The sequence below is a fragment of the Neofelis nebulosa genome, chromosome 4 (assembly GCF_028018385.1).
Source record: "Neofelis nebulosa isolate mNeoNeb1 chromosome 4, mNeoNeb1.pri, whole genome shotgun sequence".
Classification (NCBI taxonomy): Eukaryota; Metazoa; Chordata; class Mammalia; order Carnivora; family Felidae; genus Neofelis; species Neofelis nebulosa.
This window is the reverse complement of record NC_080785.1, coordinates 65,149,699-65,171,176: the sequence shown is the minus strand read 5'-3', so window position 1 is coordinate 65,171,176 and position 21,478 is coordinate 65,149,699.

Sequence of the window (21,478 nt, the reverse complement as noted above, 5' to 3'; positions counted from 1 at the left end):
TGCCCCTCCCCTGCTCATGCTCTCTCTCTGTCTCTCAAAAATAAACAAATGTTAAAAAAACTAAAAAAAAAAAAAAAAAAAGAGCTTCTCATGGTTTGCCTCCCTCTCTGTTTTTATCTTATTTTTTCTTCCTTTTCCATATGTTCATCTATTTTGTTTCTTATAGTCCGTATAAGTGAAATCATTTGATATTTGTTTTCCACTGACTGTTTTATTTCACTTAGCCTAATATACTCTAGTATCATCCACGTTGTTGCAAATGACAAGATTTCATTCTTTTTGATCACTGAATAATATACCAAATCTTCTTTATCCATTCATCAGTTATGGATATTTGGCATCTTTCCATAATTTGGGTATTATAGATAGAGCTTCTATAAACATTGGGGTGCATGTGCCCCTCAGAATCAGCATTGTTTCCTTTGGATAAACACCTAGTAGTGCAATTGCGTGTTGTAGGGTAGTTCTATTTTTAACTTTTTGGGGAAACTCAACACTGTTTTCCAGAGTGGCTATAGCAGTTTGCATTCCCACCAACAGTGCAAAAGTGTTCTCCTTTCTCCACATCCTTGCCAACATCTCTTGTTTCCTAGGTTGTTAATTTTAGCCAATCTGATAGATATGAGGTGGTGTCTCATTGTGGTTTTGATTTGCATTTCCCTGATGATGAGTGATATTGAGCATCATTTCATGTGTCTCTTAGCCACATGACTTCTTTGGAAATGCATCTATTCATGTTCATGTCTTTTGCCCATTTCTTCACTGGGTTATATTTTGGGGTGGGGGTTGAGTTTGGTAAGTTCCATATAGATTTTAGATACTAACCTTTTATCCACTATGTCATTTGCAAATGTCTTCTCCCATTCTGCCTTTTAGATTTGTTGATTGTTTCCTTCCCTGTGCAGAAGACTTTTGTCTTGATGAAATCCCAATAATTCATTTTTGCTTTTGTTTCCCTTGCCTCCAGAGACATGTCTAGTAAGAAGTTGCTGCAGCCAAAGTCAAAGAGGTTGCTTCCTGTTTTCTCCTCTAGGATTTTGGTGGTTTCCTGTCTTATATTTAGGTCATTCATCTATTTTTAATTTTGTATATGGTGTAAGAAAGTGGTTCATTCTTCTGCATGTCACTGTCCAGTTTTCCCAGCACCATTTGTTGAAGAGACAACATTGGATATTTTTTTTTCCATTGGATATTCTTACCTGCTTTGCCAAAGATTAGTTGGCCAAACATTTTTGGGTCCATTTCTGGCTTCTCTATTCTGTTCCATTGATCTATGTGTCTGTATTTGTGCCCTTACAATCACTGTCTTGATCATTATAGCTTTGTAATACAGTTTGAAGTCCAGAATTGTGATGCCTCCAGCTTTTGTTTTCTTCTTCAATATTACTTTGGCTATTGGGAGGTATTTCTGGTTCCATGTAAATTTTACAATTGTTTGTTATAGCTCTGTGAAAAATAATGATATTATTTTGAGGGCAATTGCATTGAATGTTTAGATTCCTTTGGGTAGTATCGACATTTTAACAATATTTGTTCTTCCAATCCATGAGCATCGAATGTTTTCCATTTCTTTGTCTCTTCTTCAGGTTCTTTTATAAGCGTTCTATAATTTTCATTGCACAGATCTTTTACCTCTTTGATTAGGTTTATTCCTACATATTTTATAGTTTTGGGCACAAATGTAAATGGGATAAATGTCTTGATTTCTCTTTCTACTGCTTCATCATTGGTGTATAGAAATGCAACTGATTTCTGTACATTGATTTTATATTCTGCGACTTTGCTGAGTTAATGTATCAGTTCTGGAAATTTTTTGGTGGAGTCTTTTGGGTTGTCCACATAGATATGTGGATATGTTGGATATGTCCAACATATCATGTTGTCTGCAAAGAGTGGAAGTTTGACTTTTTCCTTGCCAATTTGAATGCCTTTTATTTCTTTCTCTCTTTCTTTCTTTCTTTCTTTCTTTCTTTCTTTCTTTCTTTCTTTCTTTCTTTCTTTCTTTCTTTCTTTGATTGCTGGAGCTAGGAGTTCCAGTATAATGTTAAATAATAATGGTGAAAGTGGACATCCCTGTTGTCTTCCTGACATTAGAGGGAAAGTTTTCAGTTTTTCCCTATATTAACTATGGGGCTTGCATGTATGGGCCTTATAATGTTGAGATATGTTCCTTCTATCCCTACTTTCTTGAGGGTTTTTATCAAGAAAGGATGCTGCATTTTGTCAAATGCTTTTTCTTCATTTATTGAGAGGATCATGTAGTTCTTAGGCTTTCTTTTATTAGTGTGGTGTATCATGTTGATTGATTTGCAGGTATTGAACCACCCTGCATCCCAGGAATAAGTTCCACTTGAGCACAGTGAATAATGCTTTTAATGTATTGTTGGATTCGATTTGCTAGTATCTACTTGAGAATTTTCACATCCAATTTCATTAGGGGAATTGGTCTATAATTGTCCTTTTGGGGGTCTTTGGTTTTGGAATCAAGGTAATGCTAGCCTCATAGAATGAGTTTGGGTGTTTGACTTCCCCTTCTAAAATCCACAATTCAGAGATCCCCAAGGCTCAGACCCATGCTGATCCTCTGGGAGAAGGGTCTCGACAAGCAATGGCCAAGTGCCATCTTTCCCCCAAAAAACACTTGTGTGACCACACAGAGACAGAGACTCAGAGTTTATGGTAAATCACAGCACACAGCAGGCGCCAGGGTTTGCTTGCCCTCAGTCTATATCTTTGTTCCTATACCAGTAAACTTGGCAGCTCTCTGTGGCCCACTGGGGCTTTTGCCTTGGAGGGGTCGTATTGTCTCTATCAAATACACTCCAAGCAGGAATACCTCTTCTCCCCTTGCTGCACAGAGCCCCTCAGACAGCGCTGCTGCCCACTCCCGGGGATTGGGGATTCATCCTTCTTCCTTACTGGAGCACTGCCAGGCACTGAGCTCTGAAACTCAGACTCTGCCTTCTGCTGTTTATTATAAAAAACTGGCGGAGGGGCGCCTGGGTGGCTCAGTCGGTTGAGCGTCCGACTTCAGCTCGGGTCATGATCTCACAGTCTGTGAGTTCGAGCCCCGCGTCGGGCTCTGTGCTGGCAGCTCAGAGCCCGGGGCCTGTTTCAGATTCTGTGTCTCCCTCTCTCTCTGACCCTCCCCCATTCATGCTCTGTCTCTCTCTGTCTCAAAAATAAATAAACGTTAAAAAAAATTAAAAAAAAAAACCTGGTGGTATTGAAACCCTCTCTCTCCTTTTCCCCCCTCTATGGTTTTGGGGAACAGATTTGTCGTCTAGTCAACTGTGAGTGTTTTCACTCCTTCTCTCTTTCTTTCGCTCCAGCTACTTTCAGGGGGAGTATTTTCTTGCATGATCCCAATACTCTGCACTCTCTCCCCCTTTCTCTTTCTCTCTCCATCCTCTCTCCACGGAAACAACTCCCTACCTTCCCTGGCACTGTGGCTTTTCTCTCCCCCAATTCACCTCTCTGCACTGTATACCTGCCAAGATATCTCAGTCAAATTGTGCAGATTGTTGTGTTAATCCTCAGATCAATTTCCAAGGTGTTCAAAAGGGTTTGATTTTGATCTAGCTGTGTTTTGGGGATGAGATAAGCTCAAAGTCCCCATATACTCCACCATCTTAACTCCTTCATGTACTTTTGAAATGGCTTTGGTGAACACCCAGCCTTATGTTACAGAAACCAAGTTCCATAATGTGATACAGAAGCCCCTGTACACACATCAATGCTTTAGCCTCTGCTTACTTCATTCTTTGCTTAACCAGTGGACAGTATCAAACTGCAGACACTCTTGTGCGTGAGACTTTTACTTTTCCTGGGCCTCTGGCTGACCTCATCTCATCTCTTCATATCTTAAGATGCACCTCTAAACATGGGAGTGCTATTATGTGTTTGAGATCCTGGTTTCAATTATTTTGGATAAATGCACAGAAGTGGGATTGAAGGATCATAGGTAGTTCTATTTTTTAACTTTTTGTGGAACTTCCGTATTGTTTTCCTTAGTAGTTGCACCATTTTACAACCCTACAGGCAGTGTGCAAATGTTTCAGTTTATCCACATTCTCACCAACACCTGCTGCCTCCCTTTTCTATATTAATTATCCTGACAGATATGAGGTGATATCTCCTTATAGTTTTGATTTGAATTTCCCTAATGATTAGTGACAATGAGCATTTTTTCCCCACATACTTGTTTGCCATTTGTAGTATCATTCACAACAGCCACGTGTGGAAACAAATAATGTCCATAGATAGATGAATGGATAAAGAAAAGGTGATTCATACATACCATGGAATTCAGCCTTTTAATAAAAGGAAATTTTTGCAATATGTGACAACATTAGTGAAACTTGAAGACATGCCAAGTGAAATGAGCCAGTCATAGAAAGACAAATACTGCATGATTCCACTTATATGAGCTATGTATTCCTTTTCTTCACTCTGGAAAGGTGGGTGGTGATTTTTCTTTAAATGCCCCCCCCCAAATATAATGATTGTTTATATATATATATATATATATATATATATATATATATACACACACACACATATGCATTTTTTAAAGCATGTGTAAAGGCTGAGCCATTTTATGGCTTCCTATGTGTTCTAGTAGAATATATGTGTTTCTATTTATCTATTTTATATTTCTAAGAAAGAAACCGAATGTCTCTTCCTTGTTTTGTTTAGAAAGGCACAAAAAGTCAGGGTGGGGTACAAGGTTCAGTGAGAAGGAAGTCTCCACGAAGTTTCCACACAAGACAGGGAATTTTGTCAGATAAGGTCTAAACTGGAAGTTCTTCTTTCTGTCAATTGTATTGTCAAAATTCACAGATAAAGCGAGAGTCACTAAATCTGAGATTCAAGGCACAAAGCATGAGCAGAAGCTACTTGGCTGCATCCCCCTCCTAACTGAAGGGCATGATATTAATAGAAGATTGACTACTAGATTCGACACCTGAAAGTTAATAGGATAGAGAAAGGGAAGTGTTACTTGTGATGAAAGGGTGCAGCACAACATGTCCATGAGTTCTTGGGCCATCATTCAAGACATGTGAGCTTCCTCACTTAGGAAGAGTATGCTTTCCTGCTCTCCTCTCCTTTCTTATTTATAAAAGGATAACTGCTGTTTACTGACTATGTCAATAGAAGGAAAGTGAAATGAACTAGGGATTCAACAAGTAAACCTAATTATCATCAAGGAGTCTGCAGGGAGATGGGAAACCACAGGAATACTTGCGAATTAGAGGCGCAGGGTTAGGAGAGGCAGAAAAAAAGAGTCAAATCAGGTATTTCATCCCATGTAATCTTTCTAAAGATCAATTCTTTGTTTGAAAATGTAGCTTTCAATTCAATAAGTATATTTTTAGTGCCAAAGCCTGCTAAATCTATGTGTAATACTGAAGAAATGAAGCACCGTATAACTGCAATCAAAGGAGCTTACAGCAACATTTCTCTTGTATGTGATCAGTGCTGTTCAAAAGTTATACAATAAATATTTCCCATGGATGGTGGAGAGGGCAAAGAAGCCACTATTGTTAAGAGCTTTAGTTGTGAAAATATTTCTGGAGAGTGATTGGCAAAATAAATCAAAAGCTTTAAAAATTTGTATATTAGATGTTTAACATCACTAATCATCATGGAAATGCAAATGTACAGATATTCTATTAATATATTCCCAAAATATAAAGTTATTTTTATTTAAGAAAATTATTACAATTGAAATTGTATTATAGAAGGAAAAGAGAATCTTTAATGCTTGAAAGGTAATCTGAAATAAAGAGGCTAAAGGAATCTACTGGTTATTTTCCAGTAACCTCTTAGGTTGGTACCAAAACCCAGAGGCTATGAATTTTGACTCAATTCCTACCACTGAGTTTTCTACACATATATGTTTCCTGCATCTTTTTATGCAGGAGGTATTCTTCAGAAAATCTTACCCTTAATGCTGAGAAAATGATTACTCTTGTGCCTGCTGTTAGATAAATGGCACAATCCTGACCCTGCAGGAAACTGGCATTCTGTGGGCTTTCCCCAGCTCCTTGAAAATCTGGCATGCTGTAGAACAGCTCTTTTTGCGTCCAAGTAGTGCTGGAATAGATTGTCTCCTCCCTCGTAAAGCCAGCTGACATGTGATTCCCTGCTGGCAGCCACCCAGTCCTACCTGCCAGCAGGTGGCACTGAATGGAGGACTTCTGAAGGCCTCTTAGTCCCCAGGGCTGAAAGATTAACCTAAAAGCAGAGTGGGAGCCAGCTTTCAAAGGACAGTGTGGTGGGAGGAGTGAGGGATTGCTTGGAATGGTGTCTCCAGGATCCTGTCCACAGCTCCACCCCAAGATCTAAGTCAGTGTTCTGCCTCTGGCTGCCTTGTTCCTGGCTATGTGTCCCACTGGCCTGGTTCTCTGGCCTTCCAGAGGTTCTGTGAGCTACCTAAGAGCCTATAACATGTCCCTTTCTGCTTGAACTTGAGGGAGACAATTCTGTGATCTGCCACTAAGAATCCTGACTGAATCAATGTTCTTTGCTCATCTTTGAATAATTCACTGGGTGTGAAATTCTGGGTTCGAGTATATTTTCCCTCAGACTTTTTTTTTTTTTTTTATTCCATTTTCTTCTTGCAACTTGTATCTCTGCTTCTCATTCCCTGGTAAATCTGTTTCTTCTCTCTGGAAGTTTTGTGAGTTTTTTCCTTATCCTAAGTGTTCTGAAGTGTGTCTTTCATTTATAGGTATGAATTGATGTTGTTTTTCCCCGTGTCCTATTGAGTACTCATACTGAGCCCATTTAGTGTGATATTTACTGCAGAGACATTCTTCTCTGCTGCCCTTTGTACGTTGCCTTCCATCCATTCCCTCTGGTGTCTTCTCGATCTCCTATGTGACTGATACCATAACTTCTTGACCTATCCCACATATTTTAAGAAGTTCTTTCATTCTCTTTATGACTTTATTTAGTAACCGCATATGAAGCCCTGTCTCTGTGCCTCTCAAACTTCCATGTGCATAGACGTCACCTGGGGCTCTTAGTGTAAATGAAGATTCTGGTTCATATTGTGCAGTGGTGCCTGGGCATCTGTATTGCTAACGGGTTCCTGGAGGTGCTGGTGCAGCTGGTCTGCAGCCTGTAACTTGTAGAGCAACGTCTGCGGCCACATGCCAGGCATTGCAGGTACAGAAATGTGCACTGAGCATAGGGACTGGACAGTCAGCCGGTGTGGGGAGCTTCCCCCTTCACTCACTAGCCATATGACCTTGGGAAAACTCAGCTAATCTCTTTGAGAATGGTTTTCCCTCTACAAAATAAAGATCTTTGTCCCCATGTGTCAGATTTCCTGCAGTGATTAAGTGTGATAGTTAGCCTGCACACACCACAGGGGGCATGAGGTGGGAAAAGGACACCCGTGGGCTTCTGCTGTCAGGGGTGGGCTTTAATGATGCCAGATAGAAAGTTTTCTGGTACCTAGGTCTTTGCCCAGTGGGGAGGGATCTATTCTCAGCTTGACTTCAGCCATGAAGTTGGTTCTTTGAGTTGAAGGGATTAGAACAAAACACCCACACCTGTTTCATCCCCACACAGATACAATCCCCACCCATTGGATAGAAACAAGCACCCTCAATTTCAATAAAGACAACCTTCTGGGTCAGCCACACAGATACAGCAAATCATTCTGTGATTTATGGAGTATATTGAAAGAACAGATTTCTGTTAAAAACATAAAGACAATATTTCAAGTGGAAATTGTGAAAAGTCATGAGCAGAGAGTGAGGCTAAGACCCTGGTATAGGGAACAAATCTTGTCCTAAAACCATTGACAGGTATGGTAGCTCTGAGCAGAGGGAATGTAAAAGGAAGAAAGGAAATCAACCTTGACTGAAAAGCTATTTTATGCCAGAAATTCTGCAAATATTATCCTGGGGTCCACTGTGATAATACGGGGTCCACCATGGCTGGATATGAAAAGAACAGAGTAAACCACACAGAGGATAAATAGCCACAAGGCATCAAAATGTGAGGATAAATTGGCCCACAGAAATGTTAAAAATTTTCCCCGATATTGGAAATACAGATTTGTGTTTGGTTATAATCTTGCTGTTTATACAAACAACATTTAGTTACAATTTTGGTGTTAAGATGCCAATTTAATTATCAGGCTAAAGACATAGTAATGACATTTTTAGAAACAGTTTGAATAAACTTTGTTAAACCAAATACAAAAAGGAAAAGAAATGCCAAAAATCACTAGAATCTTGAAAGTAGAAAAGTGAACTCCACTCGATTGTGCATAATTTTCTATAAAACAAAAAAACTTTCCCCCAAGAATTGCTATGTCATTTCTCCTGGTGGGCAGGCTACAAGAAAGAGACCCCTTTCTATTTCTTTCAAGGCTCAACTTTTCTAAGTAGATTGTGATATTGTGATTTATAATAAGAAATATTTATTTGGTCTTAGTCCAAGTTTCCTGGCTCACAGCTCCTAAAAGCCTTGGAATTTCCTGGGATGGAGAGCAACACAGGTGTCTTTCATTATGTTAATGAGGTGAGTTTTGGACCCCACCTAAGGGTAGGTGTTGTTTGCTAGGAGAACCAACCATGTGATTGGTCCCACCCCCTGATTCTGGGGGCAGGGGGAGGGGCTGGAGATGAGTTCAGTCCTCAGTGGTCAAAGGTTTAATCAATCATGCCTGTGTAACAAAACCTCCATAAAAACGGAAAACGAGGGTTTTAGGAAAGCTTTGGTGATCTCGCGCGTGTGCTGGAGCATGATGTCCTGGAGATGGCATGGAAATTCTGTGCCCTTTTCCCATGCCTTGCCCCATGCAAATCAGCGGTTTCTAAGTTTTATCCTTTTATAATACATCCGTAATTGAGTAAGTAAAATGTTTTTCTGAGTTCTCTGAGCTGCTCTAGCAAATTAATTGAAACCAAGGAGTGGGTTATGAGCTCTTTGATTTATAGCCGGTCTGGTCAGAAGTAAAGATCAGGACCTGGATTTGGGACTTGCATCTGAAGTCCAAGAAATGACATTTGGGAACCTCCAATTTGTAGCAAGTTGGTCAGAAGCTCGGTTAACAACACGGGTTGTGACTAGCGTCTGAAGTGGGGGATGGGTATTATTGCAGGACTGAATCCTTAAGCTGTGGAACCTGACGTTACCTCTGGGTAGAGAGTGTCAGAATTGAGTTGAATTGTAGGACGCCCTGCTGGTGTCCAGAACATTGCTTGTTGACATGGTGAATCTTTCCCAGATCCACCCCTGGGATTGGGTCCAGGAATCCAAAGTACTATTCTTACCATATGGGCCTCTCCTTTGATGCTCTGGCATTCCCTGTCACCCGTATTCTACTTTATTTTCTCCATGGCAATTTTTGGCAACCATTGTATTATATTTCCTTATTTTTGTTTTTATTGTCTCTTTCCCCTTATTTGGATGTATGATCAGTGAGGGCAAGTTTTGTCTTTTTTTTTTTTTTTTTGCCACTTCCTACCATTCAGAGCCTAGAATGGTGCTCAGTACACAGTGTTTCCCATAATTATCACTGAATTGGTAGAGAAATACTTATCACTGCCTGTGTTTGGGGAATACTTTTATCACCTCTCCTTCTGTTTGAGAGGTTTTGGATTGCTCACTAACCAAGTGCCCTTCTCAGGCTATCAGCGTTGTCTGTAATTTCCTCTCGATGTAGTATATAAATATAGTTTGCCAGCAGTTATATTAGCTAAGCAATTGGGGGATGCTAGGACTGAGTCTTCCCATTTGGCAAAATAATACTCTCATTATACCTGCCTTTGGATTGACCACTGACGTTTTGTTCCAGTGTTTTCAAATTTTTCTAACAAGCTTAGGGTGGAAGATAAAAGCTTCTCATGTGTTTTTTGTTTTTGTTCTTCACAGCCTTCTAATACCGTGTTTTAGAAGATGTATAGTGATAATCCAATTAGATAATCATTTGTTCCAATATTTTTACCCAGAGTCCTCTGAAACACATTTTCCCCCCTCACTATCTACTTTATTAGCTTCAACAATTGAGGCTGAATATCTAATCAGAAAGACAACAAACAGTTCTCTGTGCTTCCTAGTTGGTGTTTGATGTTTTCCGAAGGCCAGATGAGCCGCACACATTTTGCTCATTATCTGGTAAGCACCGACCACTACAGACAGAAACGGGGCTGCTTTTTCCAGATGCAGAAACCTTTCTTTTCAGTCCATTAAACTTAACTTGTTTAGCAATAGCTAAAACAAGATAATTCTTATTTGTTATTTCTTTGGCATTTCCAAAGTTCAGTCTTACATTAGCAACAATGAGCCAAAGGGTTTCAAAGTTTTTTGTCTTTAATTTTTTATTTTTATTTTTTTAATTTTGGAGGATAGGGAGTTTTAGGCAGGAAAAAAGATTGATTCCGAATGACCAGTATTTAGGATTATTTTTTCTTTTATTTATACTGAAGGGCTCTTGTTCATAATTGATTTTTAAAATATTTATTATTCGTTTAAAAAGTTCAGTATACTTACCATATGTTATATTAGTTTCGAGTGTACAATACAGTGGTTCAACAATTCTTCACATTACTCAGTGCTCATGACAAATGTACTCTTTGTCCCATTCGCCTATTTCACCCATCACCTCCACTCTCCTTCCCTCCCCTCTGGTAACCATCTGTTCTCTTTAGTGAAGAGTCTGTTTTTTGGTTGGTCTGTAACTGATTTTTAAGTTGGCTTTACAAATGCATGATTAAGAGGAAATGAGGTTCATACTGTACTCAAAAATCTTGACTCTCAATTTTCAATCATTTGTAACATTTAAAATAAATGGCTTGATCAAAACCACACTGATAGATCACCTCACGCCAGTTAGAGTGGCTAAAATGAACAAATCAGAATACTATAGATGCTGGAGAGGATGTGGAGAAATGGGAACCCTCTTGTAATGTTGGTGGGAATGCAAAGTGGTGCATCCACTCTGGAAAACAGTGTGGAGGTTGCTCAAAAAATTAAAAATAGATTTACCCTAGGGCCCAGCAATAGCACTGCTAGGAATTTACCCAAGGGATACAGGAGTGCTGATGCATAGGGGCACTTGTACCCCAATGTTTATAGCAGCACTCTCAACAATAGCCAAATTATGGAAAGAGCCTAAATGTCCATCAACTGATGAATGGATAAAGAAACTGTGGTTTATATACACAATGGAATACTACTTGACAATGAGAAAGAATGAAATATGGCCCTTTGTAGCAACGTGGATGGAACTGGAGAGTGTTAAGCTAAGTGAAATAAGTCATACAGAGAAAGACAGATACCATATGTTTTCACTCTTATGTGGATCCTGAGGAACTTAACAGAAGACCATGGGGGAGGGGAAGGGGAAAAAAAAAAAGCTAGAGAGGGAGGGAGCCAAACCAGAGAGACTCTTAAAAACAGAATAAACTGAGGGTTGATGGGGAGTGGGAGGGAGGGGAGAGTGGGTGATGGGCATTGAGGAGGGCACCTGTTGGGATGAGCACTGGGTGTTGTATGGAAACCAATTTGACAAGAAATTTCATATTAAAAAAAATAAAGTAAATATCAAAAAAATTAAATGGCTTGAAGACCATTTTTAAACCATAATTAAGAAATATTTTGTGGGGCGCCTGGGTGGCGCAGTCGGTTAAGCGTCCGACTTCAGCCAGGTCACGATCTCGCGGTCTGTGAGTTCGAGCCCCGTGTCAGGCTCTGGGCCGATGGCTCGGAGCCTGGAGCCTGTTTCCGATTCTGTGTCTCCCTCTCTCTCTGCCCCTCCCCCGTTCATGCTCTGTCTCTCTCTGTCCCCCCCAAAAAAAAAAAAAAAAAAAAAAAAAACGTTGAAAAAAAAAAAAAAAAAAAAAGAAATATTTTGTGAATATGTGTGTGTACTGTGATTTCTCACTAATTTTTGCCATTACTGAGTTGTGAAAAATTAAAGACAGCAATGAGAAAATCATACAAGGGTGCCTGGGTGGCTCAGTTGGTTAAGTGTCCAACCCTTGATTTCGGCTTAGGTCATGATGTCACAGTTGATGATTTCAAGCCCTGCGTAGTGCTCTGAGCTGACAGTGTGGATCCTGCTTGGGATTCTCTTTCTCCTTCTGTCTGTCTGCCTCTCCCTTGCTCATGCCCTTTCTCTTTCTTTCTCTCAAAGTTAAATGAACAAACATTTAAAAAAAATCATAAAGACACAATCTTGCATAGTGTCTTGTGTTACACATGCACCATTACTTAAACTTTCATTATTTATATTCTTTGTTGTTGCTTCCATGTTTTTAACTACAAATGTGCTAAATATCCTTATATCCTTGCACACATGCTTTATATCTTTTTGCACATGCACCATACATTTTCTGTCTCCCTCTATCCTCTCTCTCTGTAGACTTGACGATTATTTCTCAGAAGTTGAGATACTAGGTCAAAGGATATGTTTATTTTTAATTAAAAAGATAGTGTCCCCATTGCCCTTCAGTGACTAGAATCAATATTTTCCTAAGATTAAAAAAAAACACTTTTTTTTTCCCTCATATTTGATAAGATTATGTATTGCCAAACTTTATTTTCTCCATCTTTGGGTCATTGTTTTAAGTGGCATATCTTTGACTATGAATGTTGATGGGAATCTTTTTGCTAAGTTCAAAAGTCATTTATTTTCCTTCTCTGTTCCAGCCTTGCTCATTTGTCCTACCAGAAAGTAAAATGGAACCTTTAACTAAGGCTTTTGATCCTTCCTTAGTAAAACAGATCCTGTAGTAAAACAGATCCTATGAAATATGCAGGAACTGATTATTATCAGTGGTAGGAACTATTCTTAATACTTACATGCCCAAAGGACTGTGCTGATGCATGGCATTGTAGTCTAAAGTGAGATAATGTACCAATTTATTGCCACATCTGCTTTGATTATGGATCCATAATTACATTTAAATGTTTCTGGCCACAATTGCTGATTTTTGAAAGCCACTATGGTGCTAATTATGAAGGGAATTGTGTCAAATAACTGTTTATTTATTCTTAAATTTTAGAGAGAGAGAGAGAGAGAGAGAGAGAGAGAGAGAGAGAGAGAGAGAGAGAGAGAGAGAGAATGAGAATATATCCCAAGCAAGCTTCACACTCAGCTGGAGCCAGACAAGGGGCTTGATCCCAGGATCCCATGACCTGAGCCAAAGTCAAGAGTCAGATGCTCAACTGCCTGAGCTACCCAGGTGCCCCTCAAAGTCCTCTCTAGTTTTTTTTTTTTTTTTTTTTTTTTTTTAATCACTGGTCAAACATTGCCATAATCCTTAATGCATAATACAAAGTGCATTATATCATGATTACTACCAGACATGGCCTCACTTTATCATTTTTTTTTTTTACTTCATTATAGGACACCTTTTTATTTGATTTTCCTGTAGATTGTTACATATAGATATTAGAATAGGCATGCACACAAAAATTAACTCTTGTGGGGTGCCTGGGTGATTCAGTTAATCCTCTGATTTTGGCTCAGTCATAATCTCATGGTTGCTGGGTTTGAGCCCCGTGCTAACAGCTTGAAGCCTGGAGCCTGCTTTGAATTCTGTGTCTCCCTCTGTCACTCACTATCACTATCTCTCTCTCTCTCTCTCTCTCTCTCTCTCTCTCTCTCTCTCAAAAAAAAATAAACATTAAAAAAATTAAAAATCTTTTAAGTGTCTTTTATACAATTCCAGATCAAAATTCTGTACTCAATGATTCCTTCTATGTCCAGGATACTTTTTCTTGATTTTTTTTTTTTTTTTTTTTATAAATAACTTTTCCCATAGGTGGTAAAGTAGTACCATGAGAAGAAAAGGCTAGTAGCCCTTTGGAAAATATAATAAGAAGTGATAAACATAAAAAAAAAAATCCCCCAGCAGACAAATATAAGTGAGTGAACCTTTTATGAAGATAAATTTTGGAAGGGTATGGTTATATATCATGTGTCAGACTAGCAGCTGGAGGGTCCCTGGGGACGTGGTTTGACAGAGTCTTCACTCCGATCACTGTTTATGAAAGACTGGGCTATGAGCCTATGCCTTTCCATAAGCTGTTCACTTTCTCCTCCATGTTACTTTCTAGACGTACTGGCTGACTCCGATTTTGAAATTCATGTTACTTTTCCAGGAAATCAAAACATTATTTTCTATAGGGAATGAATTTTAAATGATTTATTAATGTATTTGCTTGGTTGTTGACAGTCCCCCTCTATTGTTCCAAAGTGAGTTATGGGGATTTAGGAAGCACTCTGAATTGTAACTTTATACTGTTCTATTTCTGCTTTAAAGCAAATAGCATTTCACTTGGTTGTTATTGATACCATAAAATAATATAGTTATAGTCAGGTTCCTTTTCTATCCTGGAACAAGGGCTTCTAGAAATTTGCAATTGTTCTGTTCTTAATCAGCTTCCCTACCTCATTTGCCATTTTCTCAGCTCCCTCTTATAACTGGCATATTCTCAGTGGTCACTCCCCTGTGATGTTAGGCTTTGTCACTACTGTTTTTATTTCTTCCACTTCTTTTAGGGTTCTGTCTATGTCAACAGTGTGCCTTCTGAAGAGTGTAGGTTAACATACTTCTGGAAAGTTAAAATGAAATGTATTCATGATGGAATGCTAACAACTTTCACCTTTAGATGAATTGTTTCTTAACTCTGCTGGCCTCCTTGTACTTGATCTGCTATGTGATCTTAACCACTCTTTGCCCATAAACCTTGCAGTTCACTAATTACTTTGTTAATTTATTCATCCAACAAGAATTCATTATTCTTACTATGTGCTGGGCTTCATTCCAGGCAAGGAGAAAAACCAATGATGACCTGGCCTCTCCTGTGTGTGAGAAAGTGTAAAAAAACTACACACACACACACACACACACACACACACACACACCTAAAAAGATATGTAGTATCAAGTGCCATAAAATAAAAAAAAAAAGTAAAAAAGGGCAGGAGGATAAAAATGACAAGGATAGTCAAGGAAGGTGGCATTTGAGCACACACCTGTGTAAAGTGAGAGAGTGGCCAGGCCTACATGGAAATAAAGAATGTCCCTGGTGGAAGTAAGAGAAAGGGCACAGCTTTGAGAAAAGGGTGGTTTTAACAGAACATTGGGACCCAGCTTCAGCACTCCCATGTGACACTGTCCTCGACAGCATGAGATGGGGGTGAGCATGCCCAGGAGAGAGCAAAGAGCAAAGAGTGAGGTGGCCGAGGCCATTGTAAAAGCATCTCTGTCTGAGATTCAAAAATAATAGTAATAAATTTTGGAGGAATAAAATCCAGAAAGCTCTCTTTACTGAAAGGTTAAAACTATTGAAGGCATTAAATTAATAACCACATGGCATCAACAGAATTGTCATTTAAAAATCATATGTACTAGATAATTGAATCCAATATTAAAAGATGAAAGGTTGCTCAAATTTGCTAGTTGTCAAGGAAATGGAAATGAGATTGATGTTTTATTACAGCTTGATGGGGACTTTTTTTTTTTTTTAAATGACGTATAGTTGACACACAAGTTTACATTAGTTTCAGGTGTACAACATAGTGATTTGACAGGTCTATACATGTTCACCACAAGTGTAGATACCATCTCTCCCCATAGAACACTGTTACAATGTCATTGACTAGATTTCCTATGATGTACCTTTTATCCTGCTGACTTATTCAGACTTATTCATTCCATAACTGGAAGCATATACCTCCCACTTCCCTTCACCCATTTTGCCCATCTTCTTTCTCTCTCCTATCTCTGGCAACCATCATTTGGTTCTTTGTATTTATTGGTTGGTCTGTTACTAATCTTTTTTTTTTTTTTTTGATTTCACATATAAATGAAATCATACTATATTTGTCTTATTTCACTTAGCTTTATACTCTCTAGGTCCATCCCTATTGTTGTAAATGGCAAGATCTCCTTTTCTATGACTGAGTACTATTCCGTTTGTGTGTGTGTGTGTATGTGTGTGTGTAACGTATATAAATGTGTATGTATATATATATATATATAATGTATATAAATGTGTGTGTGTATATATATGTATATAATGTATATAAATGTGTGTGTGTGTGTATATATACATATATACACACACACCATATTTTCTTTATCCATTCATCTATAGATGGACAGGGGTTGCTTCTATATCTTGGCTACTGTAAATAATGCTACAATAAAATAGAGTGCATATATCCTGAATTAGTACTTTTTCTCTGGGTAAATATCTAGTAGTAGAATTACCAGGTTGTATGGTATTTCTGTTTTTAAAAAATGTTTATTCATTTTGAGAGAGAGAGTGAGAGAATGTATGTGTGTGACAGTGGGGGAGGGGCAGAGAGAGAGGGAGAGAATCCGAAGCAGGCTCTGGGCTGTCAGTGCAGACCCTGATGTAGGGCTCGATCTCAAAAACTGTGAGATCATGACCTCAGCCGAAATCAAGAGTCAACAGTTGGGCACTTAACCAACTGAGCCGCCAGGCACTCGTCATATTTCTATTTTTAATTTTTGAGGACTCTCTAGTGTTTATCATCCTGACTGCACCAATTTATATTCCCACCAACAGTGCATGAAGGTTCCTTTTTCTCCCCTCCTCACCAACACTTGTTATTTTTTGAGTCTAGCCATTTTGACCAGTGTTAATGTGATAATCTCATTGTGGTTCCAATTTGCATTTTCCTGATGATTAGTTGTATTGAGCATCTTTTCATGTGTCTGTTACCCATCTGGATGTCTTCTTTGGAAAAGTGTCTTTTCATGTCTTTTGTGCATTTTAATCACACTATTATTTGGTGTTGAGTTGTATAAGTTATTTATATATTTTCAACATTAACCCCTTATTGAATATAACATTTGCAAATATCTTCACCCATTCAATAGGCTGTCTTGTTTTCTTGAGAATTTCCTTCTCTGCGCCAAAGCTTTTTATTTTGGTATAGTCTCAAAAGTTCATTTTTGCTTTTGTTTACCTTGCCTCAGGATACCTATCTAGAAAAATATTATTAAGGTCAATGTCAAGGAAATTACTACCTATGTTTTAGGAGTCTCATGATTACAGGTCTCACATTTAGGTCTTTAATCCATTTTGAGTTTATTTTTGTGGATGATGTAAGGAAGTGGTCCAGTTTCATTCTTTTGCATGTAGCTTTCCAGTTTCCTTAATACCATGTACTGAAGAGACTGTCTTTCCCCCATTGCATCTTCTTGACTCCTTTGTCCTAGATCAATTGATCCTATAAGTGTGGGTTTTTTTTCTGGGGGGGGGGGAGCCCTCTGTTTCATTGACTTATGGGTGTGTTTTTGTGCCAGTACCATGTTATTTTGATTACCACAACTTTATAGTGTATCTTGAAATCTGGGATTGTGACCTCCTCTAACTTTGTTCTTTCTCAAGATTTCTTGGGCTATTTGAAGTCTTTTATGTTTCCATACAAATTATTCTGTGAAAAATGCTGTTGGTATTTTCATAGAGATTGTATTCAATATGTAGATTTCTTTGGGTAGTATGGACATTTTATCTATATTCGTTCTTCCAGGCCATGAGCATTGAATATCTTCCTATTTGTGTCAACTTCAGTGAATGTTTTTTTGGTTTTCAGAATGTAGGTTTTTTTGCTTCCTTGGTTTATTTTTAGGTATTTTATTTTTGGTGGTGAAATTGTAAATGGAATTGTTTTCTTTCTCTCTGCTATTTTGTATATAGACACAACTGATTTTTGTGTATTATATTGCAACTTTACTGACTTCATTTATTATTTCTAATAATTTTTTGTGGAGTCTTTAGTATTTTCTATGGGTTTGGGTCTTGTCATAACTCAAATTGGGACCAAAAAATGGTGAGATTTGCCTTAGGTGTTGATGAAATTTGGGAGGGGGCAAAGGCCATTTTACTTGTTTGAAAACAGTAATACATAAAAAAAGGAAACCGTTTTCTATTGTATCTACTAAATTCAGCCCATTTTTCTCTTTCTCTCTTCCTTCCCCTGTTCGCATCATACTTAGAAGATTATATGATCAAGAAGAAAAACATGGCAGGACCCACATCAGATTGTTAAATCAGGCTGCCTTAGCAGGGAGATGCTATGGAGTAAGGTGGAAAGGGGAAGGGAAGGTCATCTGGAAAAAAAACCCTGCAATAATAGAAAGCATGACTGCATTTAAACATTTTGTATGTACTTAGTATCTTTGGAGAGTAATGGACACTGATGTGAACTGTACTTTGAAGTGCGTGTTGGCTTTTCTTTGGAGTATGTTCGGAGTTTAATGACAGAAATCACTAGGTACTTAGAAGAAGCAAATATAGACCAGTCATGTTCATGTTTGTGTTTGCAGGACATAAACTGGAGTTGCAACATAAAAACTGAAGTTAGTAATTTGACACTGCATATCTAGATACATAAAAAAGAATTATCTGGGTGATTGAAACAATGTTTTCATCTAGATTCAGTTGTCATGAACAATATGGAATATAAGGAGACTGAAAATGATTTTTCCATCAAGTACTTGAGGCTAGCTGCATATTTTGAGGGGTATCATATATGAAGTTTAAGGGTTCCCTTCTTAATTATATTGTGGCAAACAGCTATTTCAGAAAATGTTTTAACTCCTAGCTGCACTGGCAGGAATTTACACATCCCTTTCTGATTTTGTGAATGTGCGCATCTTAATTTGGAAACTAGGGGAATCATAATTTGTTACTGTGTGACCTCCTACCTTGTTTGGTCTTTTATTAGTAGACATAAAGAGAAAGGCACAGGGAGGGATTTGCCTTCCAACTGAGGGGGCAGTTAGTGTTGCACTCTGTTCGAGGGTGTCTTATTATCCTCTGCTGGTGCTCTTTTAATTGACTGGACACCAACAGGTCATTTGTCCACAATGATGAATGTGGTGGCCTCAGCAGACTTTTAAAGTTAAGGTTTGAGTCTCTTGAACTTTCCCCACTAGAGTTATTAAAAAAAAAAAAAAAAAAGATTCAGGAACAGGCAAAAGAGCAGTAAAAGTGTTTGGGTATTCACTGAAATATATATATTTTTAACCCACCTATGAGCAGCAAATGATGCAAATTAAAAAGAACACTTGAGTAGAATGAAAATGATTTCCATGTTTGTTTGTCGGCAACATATTTACAAATAACCCATATGAAAATGTAAAAAAGCATATTACATCTTCACATGCCATCTGTATTAACTGAATAAAGCTAGTGACATTATTTTCAAATCTGTAGTTAATTGTACATAGACATCTTGTGCATTAAAAAAGAAATGTACATAATTTAAAATAAATTACATTACACAATTTACAAAGTAATATTAACAAAAAACTTCTTAGACAGCTGCCTCCTTATTTAAACAAAATAAATATTCAGGTAATTAAATTAACAAAAAACATTTAGGGGATTATAATTTATATAAAGACATTGCAAATTTAATAAAGTTATATTTTACAATGACAGATACTGATCTCTTCAAATCTCTGTGCTACAAATAGGCAGGAAAAAGTACCAGAGAGGGGATCTTAATGTTTACTTTTTAAAAACAAACACACATAGATTGCTGAAAAATAGTTGTGAAAATTTCATTGAAGTTTCAAAGTAGATGCTCTAGAAACTATTGCTTTTAAGAAAAAAAAAGTCTACGAAACACAAGACTGACAGTTTTACATTCTAAATAGACTAGAGATTTTGATTGCTGAAAACATGACTGCCACAAACTAAAAGTTGTTGTATACTGCTCGTTTTCAGATCTGGCTGGGTAGAAGCATGAAAACATAAAACTACAACGTTAACTCTATCCACTCAGCATGTTTTACTCAATAAAGTAGACATAATCATTTTCGGTGTCCCTGCTAGACAGAGAATTACCATATTCACACTGCAAAACATCCTTTTTATGAAGAGTCATGCTTGCTAGGCCCACAGTCCAGTTTAAGATGCCAAAATCCTCTTCTGTAGTCACGGCTACCTGAAGATGGGACCAGGTGGGACAGGCAGATGTTTTACTCTCACATGTAAACTACACCTAAGAAAGCTCACTTGCTGACAAGATTCTTCACAAATTCTTTCCCATATGGCTCTCCCTTTCAACACCTTCGGACTTGGTGGGAAATGGAACAAGAAACACGTTTGAATTTGGCAATACTTTTACACATACATCTCAGATGATTTTGGAAGCATGATTCTTAAAAATCTATTCAAACTCCCACTAAGCCCAAGAATGGGTTCTCCTTTCTGTAAGGTACAGGCCTGCCTTCCTCTCTTAACAGGGTGGGACATGAGCACAGAGGTGAGGAGGAGGAAGAGATAACTGGGTCATACTTAATAGAGGATAGAAATTGACATTTTTATAGAAAGTCTTTTTTTTTGGGGGGGGTATGTCTTCTATATCTTACATTTTGTTTAAATCAAGATGTTCACACTGTAAGTGACACTTGGACTGTAATAGGTAAGAAATAGCTTCACCTTTCCCCCCCTTACTTAACACTTTGAGCATGTATTGGTAGATGGCGGTTCTGAGAAAAGTAGACAACATTGTTGTTAAGAGAGCAGAGAGACACCAGAGAAAATGATCATAAAGGAGCAATGGGTACAGAGATTTAGAGGAGGTTACTGAGAGATGTTACTTCCTGTAAGAAGTTCTGCATATGTGGCTTTATCTTGGAATGTCCAGGAACTTAACAGTGTTCTGATTAAGCCACAATGAGCATTGCCACCTACCTGAGGGCAAAGGAGGGTTACAGCAAAAGCCTAACAGCATGGCCTGAGACATGGACATTACACAAGGTAAAAATCTCACACTAGAAACAAATCGAATAAAGGGTGATTTAAGTAACTTCTTCACTCATTAAACATAATTCCTTTTTTTGAATGTCTTTGATACAAAAGTCATGACTAATTGTTTTACAGTGTCTAGCAGAGTATCTTACATGTGATAATTCAAGAAGTATTTGTTTTGTCATAAGTAATTTGTGCTTTTATGCACTCCTTTCTAAATTAGCTTGAAGCTACACTATAGTGTCTTCAAAAAGGCTTTCAAATAAGAATTCTGGTCCATATCCTAGATTAGATAGTGATAAAGAAGCAAATCACCCTCTAAAGAGAGATCAGTTGTGCCAATTTTGTGTGGTTTCTATTGAAACAATCCAACAAAATAGTACAATACTGTGTCATTCTTTTTTTCTTTTTCTTTTTTTTTTTTTTTTTTTTAAACCAAACAGACCTTCATGTTTATAGAGCAGTAGTTCTAAATCTTTTGTGGGCTCACAGGTCATTTTGGTAAGGCAAAAGTGTCAACGGACCAGTTACTAGTATATCCCCCTCCTGAACTGCTAGAATTGAACAGGAGGAATAAAATATTTATGACATTCCAGTAACGTACTTCACTCATTATTGCCTCATGCCAGGAACAAAACTAAGGCTATTTTCATGTTGTAAACATGAATCTAGTAACCTTCATTTGTCCAAAATAGCCAGCT